The sequence below is a fragment of the Sycon ciliatum genome, chromosome 6, assembly GCF_964019385.1.
Source record: "Sycon ciliatum chromosome 6, ocSycCili1.1, whole genome shotgun sequence".
In the NCBI taxonomy this organism is placed as follows: domain Eukaryota; kingdom Metazoa; phylum Porifera; class Calcarea; order Leucosolenida; family Sycettidae; genus Sycon; species Sycon ciliatum.
Window position 1 is genome coordinate 9011241 of NC_088648.1, and position 15090 is coordinate 9026330.

The window sequence follows — 15090 nt, forward strand, 5'->3', positions numbered from 1 at the left end:
CAAAACGTAAACCCGCTAAACCCAAAACCTCAGTCGAAGCAGAGACGCTGAATAGATATTTCCATTCAATCGTTCACGACCCCGATGCCTCCTACAACGTACCGCTCGGGCCGGTCTCCTCCACCGATTTGGAGTCGTTCGCATCTGTCACCATTGCGGAAGTAGAACTTCTTCTACTAGACCTGAAGCCCCGCAAAGCCCCGGGTCCAGACAATATACTGCCCTGTCTTGTGAAGTCTGCCGCTTACATTCTTGCCCCATCTCTAGCAATCCTGTTTAATGCCTCCTTTTCTTCTGGTATACTCCCGTCCACGTTCAAAGAAGCGAACATTTGCCCAGTGTTAAAGTCCCAACGCAGTGACAGATCAGACCCGTCCCAGTACCGACCCATATCCCTTAGTAGTGTCATTGCCAAAGCCCTGGAGAAAGTCGTTCTTAGACAGCTCCAGCAGCTATTTGACGACAAGTGCCCATACCATAAAGACCAGTATGGCTTCCGCCGCCATCACTCTACTGCCCAACTCGTCACCAAGGCTGTAAGCCAGTGGACTGCGAGCCGGGATACTGGACACACTACCATGATTGTGTTTTTAGACCTAAGTAAGGCATTCGATCGGGTGAACCACCAGTGCCTCCTCATTTCACTGCAAGCCAAGGGTATTGGAGGGACAGCACTAGCATGGTTCGCCTCATACCTGTATGATCGTCGGCAGAAAGTCACTCTGCCACATGCTACATCCAGAGTCCTCCCAGTTTCGCGTGGAGTCCCGCAAGGTACTGTTCTGGGTCCTGTACTCTTTAATGTCTATATAAGCCACCTCCCTACCATAGCGGATTCCTTCACCTGTTCCCTTCCCATGTTCGCAGATGATATGACCCTCTACCGAAGTGCCCCCTCACTCAAACTGTGTAGTGCCTCCGTCATTCCCTGCTTGAATGTACTATGTGACGAGCTACAAAAGCTCCACATGATGATCAATGTTAAAAAGTCAGGTGTTATGATCATTTCCCCCGGCCGAAACCCCACGACGCACCCAAGTGTCATTAGCCTTCAAGGTGAGCCACTTAATTTTGTGACCGAAACTCGTCTCCTTGGTATCCAAGTTGACAACTGCCTGTCATGGACCAAGCATATCGATGTAATTGTTAGAAAAGTATCCCAGAAGGTGGGTGTCTTACGTCGCACCTTCCGGCAACTGAGCAAACTTGCACGCCGCCAGTACATCCTGTCTGTCGTTCTTCCTGACATTCTGTACTGCATCTGTTCCTTCGTCACACCAGTGGCGTGCACCGAGTCTTGAAAGGGGGGTTTCTAGAGTTGGTAAATTTTTTTCTGGAGACCCACTGTATAATATTATGTATTTGTGCACATGCGCATCCCCCGGACATCCCGTCGAAGATAACGGCGAGGGCTAGGGAGGAGGGAGGGGGGGGGGGACTCAAGATTAGGGGTGCAGGGCACCAATGAATACTGGTGCTGATGAGATGCGGGGCTCGTCCGACTGCTTTCACCAGGATCATGAATGCGTCTGAGAGGGAACCAGGTACAGGGGTAGAAAGGACAGAAATAAGAGTAATGAGGAATGGAGGGAGGGGACGATGTTGCATGGAAATGTTGGTACATGTATAACCGGTAATAGGATAAAACGGGTTACCTTTTACATACCAGCACTTCAAAAAGCATTTGCAAAGAGGGTGCAAAAGTCAATGTACTCGTATACATGTTTGTCATATTGAACACGTAAAACTACTAAAAGTTTGATAGGCCTAGCCGCCCAGGCTACACTACAGTCTATAAGTATACACTATGACTGTCTATGGTACTTCACTAGTCCACACCAGGCATGTTTGTTTCATCAAAACACTGCTTACATTCGACGGATCTTTCTTTCTGTTCTTATGACGAAGTTTTCAGCATGTATTGGCAATGTTCCACATGATTTCAATAAAGAGTTATGGGCCTTGCTTCGATGGAAGCTCGCGGAAGAAAAGCGAAGCCCCGCGCCCTTGAGTCGCGGCCGGAGCAGCGCTTCGTTCTGAAGCAGCGCAAGTGGATCATGGACGCACATATTTACGTCTTCTAGTCGACAACGTTTTTGACGAACATCTCTGCTGCGCACATGAGCGAGAAACGAAAGGCTGTGGAGATCTTAATTTGAGTCAACAGTTTGGAAAGAGATTATCGTCAATCATATCCTTGAACTGACTTGCATCGCGCGTGCTTGACTCAAATTTCGAGACAGAACGGATTTCTTGAACATCATCGCCAATCCAGGAGCGAACCAGAGCTAGAGATCGATCTCTCTGTCGCTACTCTCCACTGAAGAAAGAGAGAATAATGTATTTTGAACTGCATGCAAAGCAACTCTCTCTCTCACTTAGAAATAAGGACATAGTCACTGTACTGTAAACTGCCCGTCGATCGACGCGTATGCAGGATAACCAATCCAGTAGGCACGCTTTTCCTTTGGCAAGATTGCCCGAAAAAAGGTGGTTTCCAGACACCAAAAAACTCATACGGTGCACGCGCCTGCACACTCATTACTGCGAAGGATCACAATCGTCTAGTAAGCGTGTACAATAGAGCTATCCGAGCGGCTTGTGGGGCTTCGAGCCGGGACAGTATTTCTGGTCTTCTGAAAAACCTTGATGTTAAGCCCCTGGACTACTATTTTCTGGTGTCAACTGGGAAGTTCATTTTCATTAATCATATTCTTCGCCCTTTGCCTGTATTTACATCGTTATTCCCAGCCCCGCAATCTACCCGGAGCACGCGTAATCGCGACACACATGATATCCCTTATTTAAAATGCAGAACAACACTCGGTCAAAAATCCTTTGTGCTTCGTGCTGCTCTGTTTTTTAATGCTCTACCTAATGACTTGAAATCCTCTTTGTTTACCTCTCAGTTCGATCGTGGTTTTAAGCGCTTATTGGATGATCCAGTTTGGTTTGAACGATATCGTGCAATTTTGTTTGACAACGTTGGCAACGTTTAGTCTCTCACCAGCTACATGTATATATTGCCCAGGTTCATTCAGCATACGTTTTTCTTCTTTTCTCTTTATGTTCACCACTCATCCCCTTTTTTTGCTAAACATTTGAACATTTACACTGATGTATGAACATTTACACTGATGTATATTATACATTGTTTATTTATTTATTTTTTTATATATTTTTTTGGTCCCATCGGCCTCTTCATATTTGTGCAGCTGCACTGTTGAGCTTCCGATGTAAAACAAAAAAAAATAATAAATAATAATAATAAAACTAGCATTATTGCAAAGTATGAGATTTTCGTGAGAATTCACAATGCCCTCGCGACTTTTTGAAAGGATTGGGAGAACTTCAAATTCAAAGGATCAGTCGGGGAAGTGAACTGCCCGAAAAGAGAAAAAAACTCCAGACCCACCAGGACTTGAACGCGGGACCCAAGTGCTATCAGTTTGTGTGGCACGTGTTGTGACTCGTGAGCTGCCTTTGGAGTGAAACACTTGTCAGCGACTTCCAGGTTCAGCCTTCGAGATTACTAGTATTACCGTGCCTTTGCCTGCTGAGTACTAAAAATTCTGTCAAGATTGCTGCGGTGTTTCACGGCCCTATACTACTACTGTTACAAAAACCGAATGCTGAGTGCTCCAAGTTTGCCAAATGTCTGGAGCACCGACTTGAGCAATGGGCAAGTGGAGATCTTGCTGACGTGATGAGAGAAGCAGGCACTATTCAGGTTTGTAAGCGCCTGGAATCTGATTCTAAAACCGATTTAGTGTTGACCCCGCCAGGGGCTTTGCTGATAAGGTCCCGGCTGGGAAGCTTACAGCTGCTCTCAAAGCATTTTCCGACGATGAGGTGGGGGCGGTTTGCATGCTCTTGACGACACAGATGAGAGATTTCCGAAATCGGCCAGCAGGAAAAGGAAAAAAAGAAAGAAAAAAAAAGGAAAACGCGCCAATATCAATGGCTGTGAAGAAATCTCCTATAAATGCGCCGAATTTACAAAATTATGATGAAGAAAGGAAAAGTAAAAAATGTTACGAGTTAAACTGTCTTTTCTTTTCTTCATCATAACTATTATTGGCTCACCATCCGAGTTCGAATTTACAAATTTCGCACTGAATTCGCAGAAAATCGCAGAAAATCGATGTTTCAGCCAGTGGTGGGATGAGGAAATCCGCCACCACCTTTTACAAGCGTGTCGCGTCGCTTGTCTCAGAGAAGACGAAGGAGCCGTACAGCCAGGTCATGTCGTGGATCCGGTGCCGGCTGTCTTTTGCCCTGCTGAGATCCAGCATTGCTTGTTTGCGGTGCGCACCGCGGATTCGTCCCCTGCCAGCCATGAACACCTCTGTCGTGAGGGCGGTGGCTGAAGCGGCTATCCGGTCCTGAGACAGTTGTGTTCGGTGTCCAAGGCCGGTTTTTGACATGACTTTACGAAGTACTGCACATCGAGTCATCGTAGTTGTACATTTGGAATTACAATTGTTATTATTTACATTAGACTGGATTTACAGCCATTGTATGAAAAAATGTTTTAGTGCTTCTACTGGGTGCAAGTTAATGTATAATTATGTACATTGTATGCTGCGAGCGGCGCCTTCAGGTACTGCTTTGAGCCGAATTCTGACTTTGGGACTCATAATATGGCCGAATTTGGACGTTCTCTTAGCCGATCGAAAAGCCGATCAGGCGGAAAAAATCGGGCCGATTTGGGAAATGCCTACTAGGCGGCATATTCTGCCTTTACCTCGGGATTACGGGGAAAATGGACCTTCCTTTGTCAAGCAATGAGTGTGTCGGAGCATTTGCTGGAGCTGCTTGAGAATGCCATACGCGACAGTGTGATCCCCAAGCTATCCGGCTGCGCATCCCCAGGCAACGTTTCATGCGTTGAGCTTCCTTGCCGCCTGGGTGGATTGGGCCTCATCAATCCAAGGACCTTGTGCGCACAATTTGCTTCTTCTACCCACATCACACAGTCCCTCACCAATAGAATTGGCTGGAGAGAGGACCCTAGGAAGTGCCTTAACTTTAATAAGAAAGGCTAAGGCTGACGTGAAGACGGCGACACCTCGGGCACAAGTTGCTGGGGTGGAGGCGGTGATGAGCAATTCCTCCGAGGCCCTGCGCAACAGCATTGATGTTGCGCGTGAGAAGGGATCGTCGAGCTGGTTAACTTGTCGCCCATTGAGGAAGTATGGTTTTGTCTCAACAAACAGGAGTTTGGGGATGGGTTGTGCTTTCGTCATGGGAGGGCACCTGCAAGGCTTCGATCCCATTGCTCCTGTGGCCATGAAGTCAATGTGACGCACTCGCTTTCCTGTCCGCATGGAGGTTTCCCGTCGATAAGACACAACGCTATCTGGATCAGGTGTGCTCGAATGCCTCCATTGAACCTGTGTTGCAGTCGCTGCCTATTGAGCAGTTGAGATATCGTACTGCTAGTGTGGAGACCCTGCACGACTGGATGTGGCTGCCAGTGCACTAGTGGTTTGTGGGGCAGTCGATTTGAGCGAACCCTTCTTGATGTTCGGGTGTTCAACCCATATGCTCGCTCAAATTGATCTGCACCACATACCACTGTGTACCAACGCCACGAGAAAGAGAAAAGGGGACAATATGAGGAACGTGTCAGGAATGTGGAGCAGGCATCTTTCGTTCCAGTGGTGATGGCGGCAAATGGACGTATGGAGAAGGCGGCATCAGCATAATTAAATTGTCTTCTGGCAGCAAAGACGTTTCAGGAGTATTGTCACTGCATGGCCTATGTTCAATGCAAGTTGTCTTTTCTCGCTACTTAGGTCTTATTATTATTATGTTGTTGTTGTTGTATTCTTTTATTTCAATTCGCTCAGGGCACAGGCAATACTGCTCAGGGCACAGGCAATAATGCCTTCTCTCCGGAGAGAAGATTCTCCGATTCCTACCAAAAACGAGAAATCTGCGATATGAATATGTATGAGAAAGACATGAGAAAAATGAATAATGATGATGTCGGATTACGATGGTTTAGTTGTTATGCGAGATTTCCATGACGATTACAGTTAAAGCGTTTCTGGAGGCAAAGGTCCAGAAAGGATGCGAGAACAAAAATACGAGGCTGGCGGAAGCTGTTCGGATGTCCCGTAGTTCTGGAGGCTGGTGCTCCGTCCACTGCACTAGCTGTGTTGGAGGCCCAAGTTCCGGTCTGAATTCATGGATTTCACTGATATGTTTTTCGAGGAAGTTTACTTATTTATGCTGTTGCCCTTTGTGTGCTCCGTGTGCGGCTGGTTTGGTTGTTTTCCTTAGGTTTGAGTTTTTTTTCATTTGCTGTGAGTTCTTTTCATAAAATTGTTTGGTTTAAGTTGCATTTTCTTTTTTTTATTGATCATGATGGTATTTTACCCATAATTCTGCGCTTCTTGTATTTTTTCTGTTTTGTAGAACATGACTGATGCTGTAAAATACATGTATGCGGGTATCAATCTGCAACATGATTAATGTATACCACAATTTCCCTTTTTCAGAAGCACAATTCAAGCATTATCAGTGCTATTTTGGAGCAGAATGCGAGCGTATTGAAACGCATAACCCATCAAATTCTCGAGCATTATCCGCCGGGGCCTTCGGCCTCTGCACTAAACCATGCAGTGTCCCTCGGGTGCTTATCTTCACAGTGACACTGCATGTATTTCTTGCCCCTCTTGTCTCACCCCTCGCCAGGTCTTTCTTTCCTTTCTGCATGATCTGCGTTCGCTTATTTTTATACCAATCAAGACTGAGGTACATGTATAATCGGTAGCAGTCATACTAGACGAAAGTTTCATTGGGCGCTTTCGATTACACAATTGGGCCCAGGTGATATAATTCTGGATTGAACAGAATGAACGGATTGCTCCATTTATTGCTTTGGACATGTACTTCATAACGTGTAGGGGATTACTCACAGCCAAATTCAATGTTGGCTGTATCTAGGCACAACTCATTTGAGTTTTACTGACTGTTGGAGACAATAATAACTACAATTGGAAGCAGCCGATAAGCACTCAACCCAACTTAGGTGGCTCAGTCTGGTCAGCGTTCAGTAACTGTCGACATGCTATGTTCCCGTGGGACTTTAACTTGAGCTCATTTTCGTTATGCTAACCTTTCCCTCATTGGTCAGGTGCCAGGTCGTCGAAAGTCTCAGTACTCTGTTCGTTTTGTGTCTAGTTGTTGCACTTTCTCACTGTATTCATAGCACCTATATGTAGTTACAGTGGTTCCTCTTTTACGGGCAAACAAATCACAATTTGCAATTTATGGAGGAGTAGAACACAACACAATTCAAGTACAAGTACGGAAAACGAGCAACACTACACTTGTTACAGTGGTGGACAGTTATTTTTTTATAACTCGTATCGGTATGTTGTCCTTTTCTTGCTACATTTATGACTGGCTCAACATCCGAGTATCAAATTTGGTACTTGTTCTGCATGTTATATGACCGTTTGGTATGTGGAATTGTGTGTTGTTTGTTGTTGTGTGGTATGTGGAATTGTGTGTTGTTTGTTGTTGCTTGGTATGTGGAATTGTGTGCTGTTTGTTGTTGCTTGGTATGTGTTTCGTATTTGTTTGGTAAAACAAAAGCAGAACTCAAGGAAGTACCAAAAGGTGTGTATGGTTCTACCAATGTCACTACTTTTCAAGCAGAATCTGCCAATTTGTGCAGCATTATCCACCAGGCGCTATATCCTTCCACATCATGTAGCTTGGTTATACTGTTATAAAAATATTAATTTTGGAAGCGGAAGGGGATGTGCATGTACATGACAAGTACTGATAGTGAAGAAACAGTCGTGCGACTACATGACTGATTGTATTATAGCAGACTCAGCGGAGGACGTTCAGGTTGGTTGTAACTCTGAGTTTCATGCCGCTAGGCAATCATCAGACAACTGATACTCGGGTCTACCCAACAGTATGCTTATAAACACATAGGGCCACAAGCATAAACAAATTTAATTTTTGACTGATTGCATTACATTGAAGTATTGCTACTTTGTACAGACAGTTTTCATGGATTGGCACATGATTATTGTTAGTGTAGATCTACAATCATGTCGAGTCTGTAAAGACGTAGATCTACTTGACTGTACTTGCACCCCAGAACCGGAACTGGAGTAGTGGAGAGGAGACTAGATCAGCACTGCTGACATGACTGGCGATCGCAAGGTGTGAACATGCTGTCATCGGTGGTTCCGAGCGTGACTTTTGGACGGTTTGGTGTAGATCTACCTACCTGCTCGCACATTCTAGACAACGATTACGCAGTTTTACCAGGTCCTGTAACTGCTGCCAGTACTGGTAGATTCTACATTGTACATTGTAGATCTACTGCAGTACTGTGGTAGTAGATCTACCAGTACATCTACCTGGAAAACCTAGGCAAGGTCAGATGAGCATCAGGTATATAGGCGATGAAGAGATATCATAATTATCATGCCTAGCCTTTCAAGGCATACACTTTTTCGCACATTTCTCACCTCTACAAGTACAAACCATAAAGCGCTGCAGAGAGAAGCAAAGTAAAATATATTTTTTGGGAAGACCAAAATATGCTGGGCACGCCATCTAATGCTTTGCCTTTCTTCTATATTCTTTAGCTTTGTGGGAACTTAGCTCTTTTGCGATATGTTCCGCTATACAGACAAGTAGCATTTTGGAATAGGCTCCGGCTTCACGTAGAGCGTGGAGACGAGTAGAACCGCTCGCACTGCTCCTGAGTAGAATGTATCCAGAGAAGCTAGTCAGCTTTCAACTAGCCTTCAATGGACTGCAAGCAAGTTTACTCAGTCATGATGGACACAGAGTGGACGTGGAGATACCGACAGCGGTCGTTCCAAATTGGGAGTGCTTTCAAGACGGTAGCGAGCCCACCGCTATGCATTCAAAGGTGAATAATGCCCAATGTATCATCGTAGCCCATGTGAGCACTCATGCTCCAGTGTGTGAACTATTCTAAAACATATTGCTCTACCACGTCAAACGCACTACATGCCATGATGAGTGGATCTTGCAAGGACTTTATTGGTATGAACATCAGGTGTTGCAGTGCATTTGTATCTGAATATGCCTTATGGAAAACAGGAATAGACTTTTCGGCATACTAGTAGTGTTTTTGAAACTTTGTCTCCACCCAAAGAAAGACGGGTGAAGGGCGAGCAACTTAGAATTTATCAGGTAGCTTTGAACGTTTTCGATGCCATCTCGTCAGAACTATTTCACTGGCAAAGCTTTTTTTTTTTTATTATACGAAAGTTCACTATATTCCGGAATATGTGCGAGAAGTGGTGGCGGGGCCAGGCTGCTCTGCCGACCGTAAAAGTCTCGGCGTCTACGCAAACAAAGCGCGCCATTAAACGTAATCAATGTGTAACACAGTATAAAATTTTAGTACTGAGAATGCCACATGGTAAAGTGAAGCAAGTATATAAATGTGAACAATGAGAGCTGAGAATACCTTACCCATGGTGTGTATGTTGACAATGTGCAATGCAAAACTCACTTTATTGTTTTACAGGTCCTCCCTCGTTATAACAAGCCCGGTTAGCACGCAAGCCCAGTAGTCACAGAGATCTGAAGTCACCTCGCAAAGCTTGGTCTACACAACTGTTTACAAGTCCGCTTACAAGGTAATTCGTTTGTACGTAAAATACGTTATATGGACCCTTGGCCAATGTCCCTGGAGTATCAGAACCTCAGTAAAAGATTATAATGGACATAATTATTAAAACTCGGATACTGAGCCAGTAATAAATGTAAAAAAAGAGAAAAATGAGAATGTACTCGGATGTAGAGCCAAGGATAAATTTATAGTAAAGAATAAAGGACCAAGAAGCTATAAGTTATGCTATAATGTCCACTAACACCACAAGTAACAAGTTGTTAGTTACCAAGCAATCAGCTCATGTGATAACATTCGATGTCACTTGTCCAGCTATGATCAGCTGAGAGAAGAAACACATGAGAACGAGTTATGCAGCAACTATCCACGACTGTAACAAGATGATAAACGGTCAGAAAGTGCGATAATAGGGCACAAAACTGACAGGCTACTGAGACATTCAGCAACTCGAGACCTAGCTCTAACACATCTCCAGTGCGCAAACCAACAGCCTTCCAACTTGGAAGGTTCATGGTTATGTAGGACCGAAGAGGGGAAGGTGAGCGCAGCGAAAATGTGCACAAGCTAAGTCCCACGGCAACAAAGAATGCCGACTGTTACAGGTCGATGATGAGACCAGTTAAGAACATGACAATTCGGTCTGACTACAATTCGAAGCAGTAAAGCAACGCACCACCCAACTTGGGTGGATCAGCAATATTGGGGATAAAGGAAGGGGAAGCTTTGCGAAAACGAATTGTACAAAACCGGACGCCAATATCTAGCGGTACTCTTCATGCATGACACTATTGTGGACGAGTTGACTACAATAACAAGTAGTTCCACACGACGTACGTTTCGCCGTGTTGTTAGTGACGGCTCATCAGGTGTGCAAAATTTAAATTTGGATACTGAGCCAGTAATACAATGTAAAAAAGTGAAGTTGGGTGGTGTGTTGCTTTGCTCCTTCGAATTGTAGTCACATCGAATTGTCATGTGATTAACTGGTCTCGTTATCGACCTGTAACTGTCGGCATTCTTTCTTGCCGAGGGACTTAGCTTGTACACATTTTCGCTGCGCTCACCTTCCCCTCTTCGGTCCTACATAACCATGAACGTTCCAAGTTGGAAGGCTGATGGTTTGCGCACTGGAGATGTGTTAGAGCTAGGTGTCGAGTTGCTGAATGTCTCAGTAGCCTGTCAGTTTTGTGCCCTATTATCGCACTTTCTGACCGTTTATCATCTTGTTACAGTCGTGGATAGTTGCTGCATAACTCGTTCTCATGTGTTTCTTCTCTTTTTTTAGAGCATAACTTGTAATTTCTTGGTCCTTTTTTCTTTACTATAAACACATGAGAATAATTATTATGTCCATGCAGGACTGAGGTCAAAACACACATGATAAAGCAGAAAAAAACTTCCTTATTTGTCTGTGTATTTCTAGAATATCCGATGTCTTGATCCTGGGGAATAGCCGTGTTCGACATAGTATTGTGATCTAAACATGAATTCAAGCCGAACTTAGAAGTTGCGACTTCGGCGGTAATAGTCATGAAGTTGATTGTTCCAACTAGGAACACACACTTCTTGTCGAACTTGACACTTGACTGATTTACGACTGCCGAGGGGTGAACTCCCCGAAACACTGTGTGTTGAGCAGGGGGTGATGCTTTCTTGCAGGTTTGCCGAGAGGAAGGTGCGACGTGCTCCTTGTGTGCTCCGGATGGCAGTCGTAAGTCAGTCAAGTGTCAAGTTTGGCAAGATGCGTGTGTTCCTCGTTGGAAAAATCAACTTCATGAATTCAAGTGTCGTTAATTTAGCCCAGATATTATCTACTGACGAGGGAGGACTGTGTTTGATAACTCGGAATAACTTTGGTAGCACAGACGGGTACTTCGTATTTCTGATGAACATTAGTTGCTCTCTCTCTCTCTCTCTCTCTGGCCTTAAAATTAAATTTGCCATGTCCGTACGTGTGGGCATGCATGTGAGTGTGTCCATGAGCGTGTGCATGTGTATGTTTCGTGTCCGTCTGCGTGTGTGTGCAAGTGGTTCTGGGTCTGTGCATATCTGATATTATCTGTATGTGTGAACATGTGGGCATGTGTGTTTCTACATGCATGTATATTTTTTCATCTAGTTCAGCGTAATGCAATGGATAAAGATACTCTACTCACGACCATGACAGCATGTAACAGTTACATGCATAGTCACTTGTACAGCTATGATCAGCTGACATCACTTCTATACCGGTGGATAGTTCTACTCCGTGATAAGTAGGTAAGCTACACTTTGCAGCCACTTTGCAGCCTAGAGAGCGTGTGTGGGCAGGCGTATTGCCAGGTGTGTCTTTACCACCATATTTATTAACCATAAGTACAGCTGCAGTGGTGTCTTCAACTTCATTCTCCCGAGTCAAGCTCCGTATGAAGACATCCAAGAATAAGATTGCCTAATGAGTCCAGCGGGGACGAAGCGTACGTCGCAATCGAGCTATGTCGTTGCTGTGTCATCTTCTATGTGCCATGCGCTACTTGATGTACCAGCCTGCTATGCCGGATACCGCCAGCCATGCATCGACCAGGCGCCAGGCGCGAACTGATGGTGGTGGTGGTGAGAAGGAGAGCTCTGTGCCAGAACTTTGCAGCCTAGAGAGCGTGTGTGGGCAGGCATGTGTTTACCGCCATATTGCCAGGTGTGTCTTTACCACCATATTTATCAACCATAAGTACAGCTGCAGTGGTGTCTTCAACTTCATTCTCCCAAGCTACACTTCCTTCAATGTATTGTCACTGATAACAATCTAGCGTGAACAAGATCTGATCTGTTTCCAATATCTGTCACTTCGCCGCCTCGCACCCAGACTCCGATTCTGTGGAAACAAGTTTCAATACTTCCGATGGGAGAATCGACATCGCAGCGCTTTCAGCGTGGCCAAGTCTAATTCTAGAATATCGCATCGAGTGTATTGCTTTCTTGGAGAGAGGAGATTTGTGTGCCCTTGAGACTTGAAGTCCCGCTTCTATACGACAAAAATGTAGGTGCTCTGCACACAGCATTTTTCCCAGACATGAATTTCGGCTTGTTCTCATCAGGTCTGAGCATGGCGGACTATTCCATCATCCTCAGCGTCTAAAAACTAACTAGCAATGTGAAATAGCGAAGCTGCGAGACACTTTCATCTTCCTTGCCATCATACGAAAGTATATTATGCTTTGAGTTTGAGAAACGAGGCTTTGTACTTCTATACGTACACTGCACTGTGCAGTCGTCATGCACTTTTCATTGTTCTCCCATCATTAGCATTCATTTCGGTTTCCAGCAAAACTACAAATCCGTGAACTACTTAAATTCGCTATAACTCAAGAGACGTTGAGCGGATGTGAATAGTACTTACAGATTTCCTATATTCTGCGCTCTGGTGAATCGAATGTGACCAAAACCGTGTGAAATAGACCAATCCCGAAAAGATTGTCTGGGTTCGAAAGGGGGCATGTCAACTGAGAGTGCACTGTACAACACATACATGGCACTACCTGATCAGCATGCGGCACAGGACGTGTTTGATAGTTCGCGTGTGAATGCGAGGGTAAGTACACGATTTTCTCGTTAGTTGCATGCAAGAGAGAGGATGCGACAGAAAGCGAAGCCCTTTGTAGTTTTCTCTCTCGCACTGGTAATGGTCTGCTGTTGGAGTTGAAATGCTTAGAGATAATCCTTGTTTCGCTCTTCTGTGTAGTGTGAAGAGGTCAACGAACATGTAGAGCTCACTTTGATGAAGTAGGCAAGGCTGTGAGCGCTGTGGCTCAAAGCGATAGGCCTTACGAGATATTTCGAGTGCTATTGTTTGTTGCGAGCGCTTCGTCTTCGATGAGTCCTGCCTCTTTCCTGGCAGCTGCCCTCCTATAGGACCAACCACGAAGTGACTGAACTCATCTGCAGCCGATCAATGTTATATTGCACAAGAAGATATCGTTTTGGCCAAGCCAGTGCCTCGCCAAAGACCATCGCCGTGTCACACCGTCGGAACGAGTTCATGATGAGAAACATCATTCGCGCGAGCGTGATGAAGAACTATTTCGAAAGACAACATAGTCTTTACCCCCAGGACGACAACTATGTGCACGTCCCGCAAGGGGAGAATGTCACCAGCGACATCAACGAAGACGACGGCAGTATTTCGGAAACCTGGAGTCAGCGGAGGTCGTCAAGCTCCTCCGCGACCCGGTACATGTACAGTATAGGTGACATGTCGACACGAGCGTGCGGAAACACAGCATACACTGTAGTAATGTTGCGAGAGTTTGCGGAAGGAGTCCAAGTCGGGAAATCCATCAGCTCCAAAAGCTACCTGTAGGTGGGCGATGAGACTCCAGCTTCAGACTACAACAGTCAGGACTTGTAAATAGTTGAACTTTGTGAAGCAGCAGATCGAGAAGTAACGTTAGTTAGCTGAAATCGTAGCTGTTGCAGTATGTCGGCGCTATGTAGCTTGCATTTTTTACGGAGAGTCGATCGCCACGCGAATGTTTCTCTCCTCACCGAGAGCTATCTGGCCTCCAAACTCCGTCAGGGTCTGCCTAAGGTACCGAAGGTCCTTTGACTAGCTGCTGGCAGGACTCCATCAAATCCTTTAGCTTCAGCTCGGCGAGCAAAAGTCTCTCTCTCCTCCGCCATGAGCTGACACACACAAACTGAATACAAAACGATGCACTTCACACGTGCTGGCTTGCACGCGTGCCCCCTTTCACGAACCCAGACAATCTTTTCGGTATTGGTCTATTGAGTGAAGTCACTACTTGCATAGGAACCTGGCTTCAGCTAGACCTTGTCCTCAACATACTGTGCTCTACAGAAACCTAGTCTGTGCAAGACCTGTTTTCAGTACAGACATTTGCTGATGTTCAGGATTGACTAAAACATCCTTCACCACAGTTTGCGGGGTGGCTCACAAATTTGAACAGAAGCATTTTCTTTCCACCCCATCATCTCCCCCCCCCCCCCCCAAACACACTCTCTGTCTCGGTCCCTTATCTTTTACAGTCTCTCCAATACTCTCCTTAACTCTGCCTGTATTGCCTATGTATCTCTCTGTCTGGCCGTCTGTCGCACTCTCCATCTCTCTAGCGTTTTTCACTGCCATTCTCTCACTCCCCCTGCTCTGTCTCTGTCTGTCTGTGTCTGTCTCGCTTTCTCACTGTCTCTCTCACTGTCTCTTTCACTGTCTCTCTGTCTGTCTGTCTCTCTGTCTCTCTGTCTGGCAGTCATAACTGTGACGTTATGAACAATGCAGTCTGTGCTAACAATGTTGGATCATTTACGTGTAGCTGTGAAGCTGGATACACTGGAGCGGGAGTGGCAGGTGCCCCATGCCAAGGTACGTTGACATGTGTGAATGGAAGTGTTCTTTGCATATCAGCACCATTAAATTTTTTAGTTGAAGTATCAGCGTTGAATCGGCT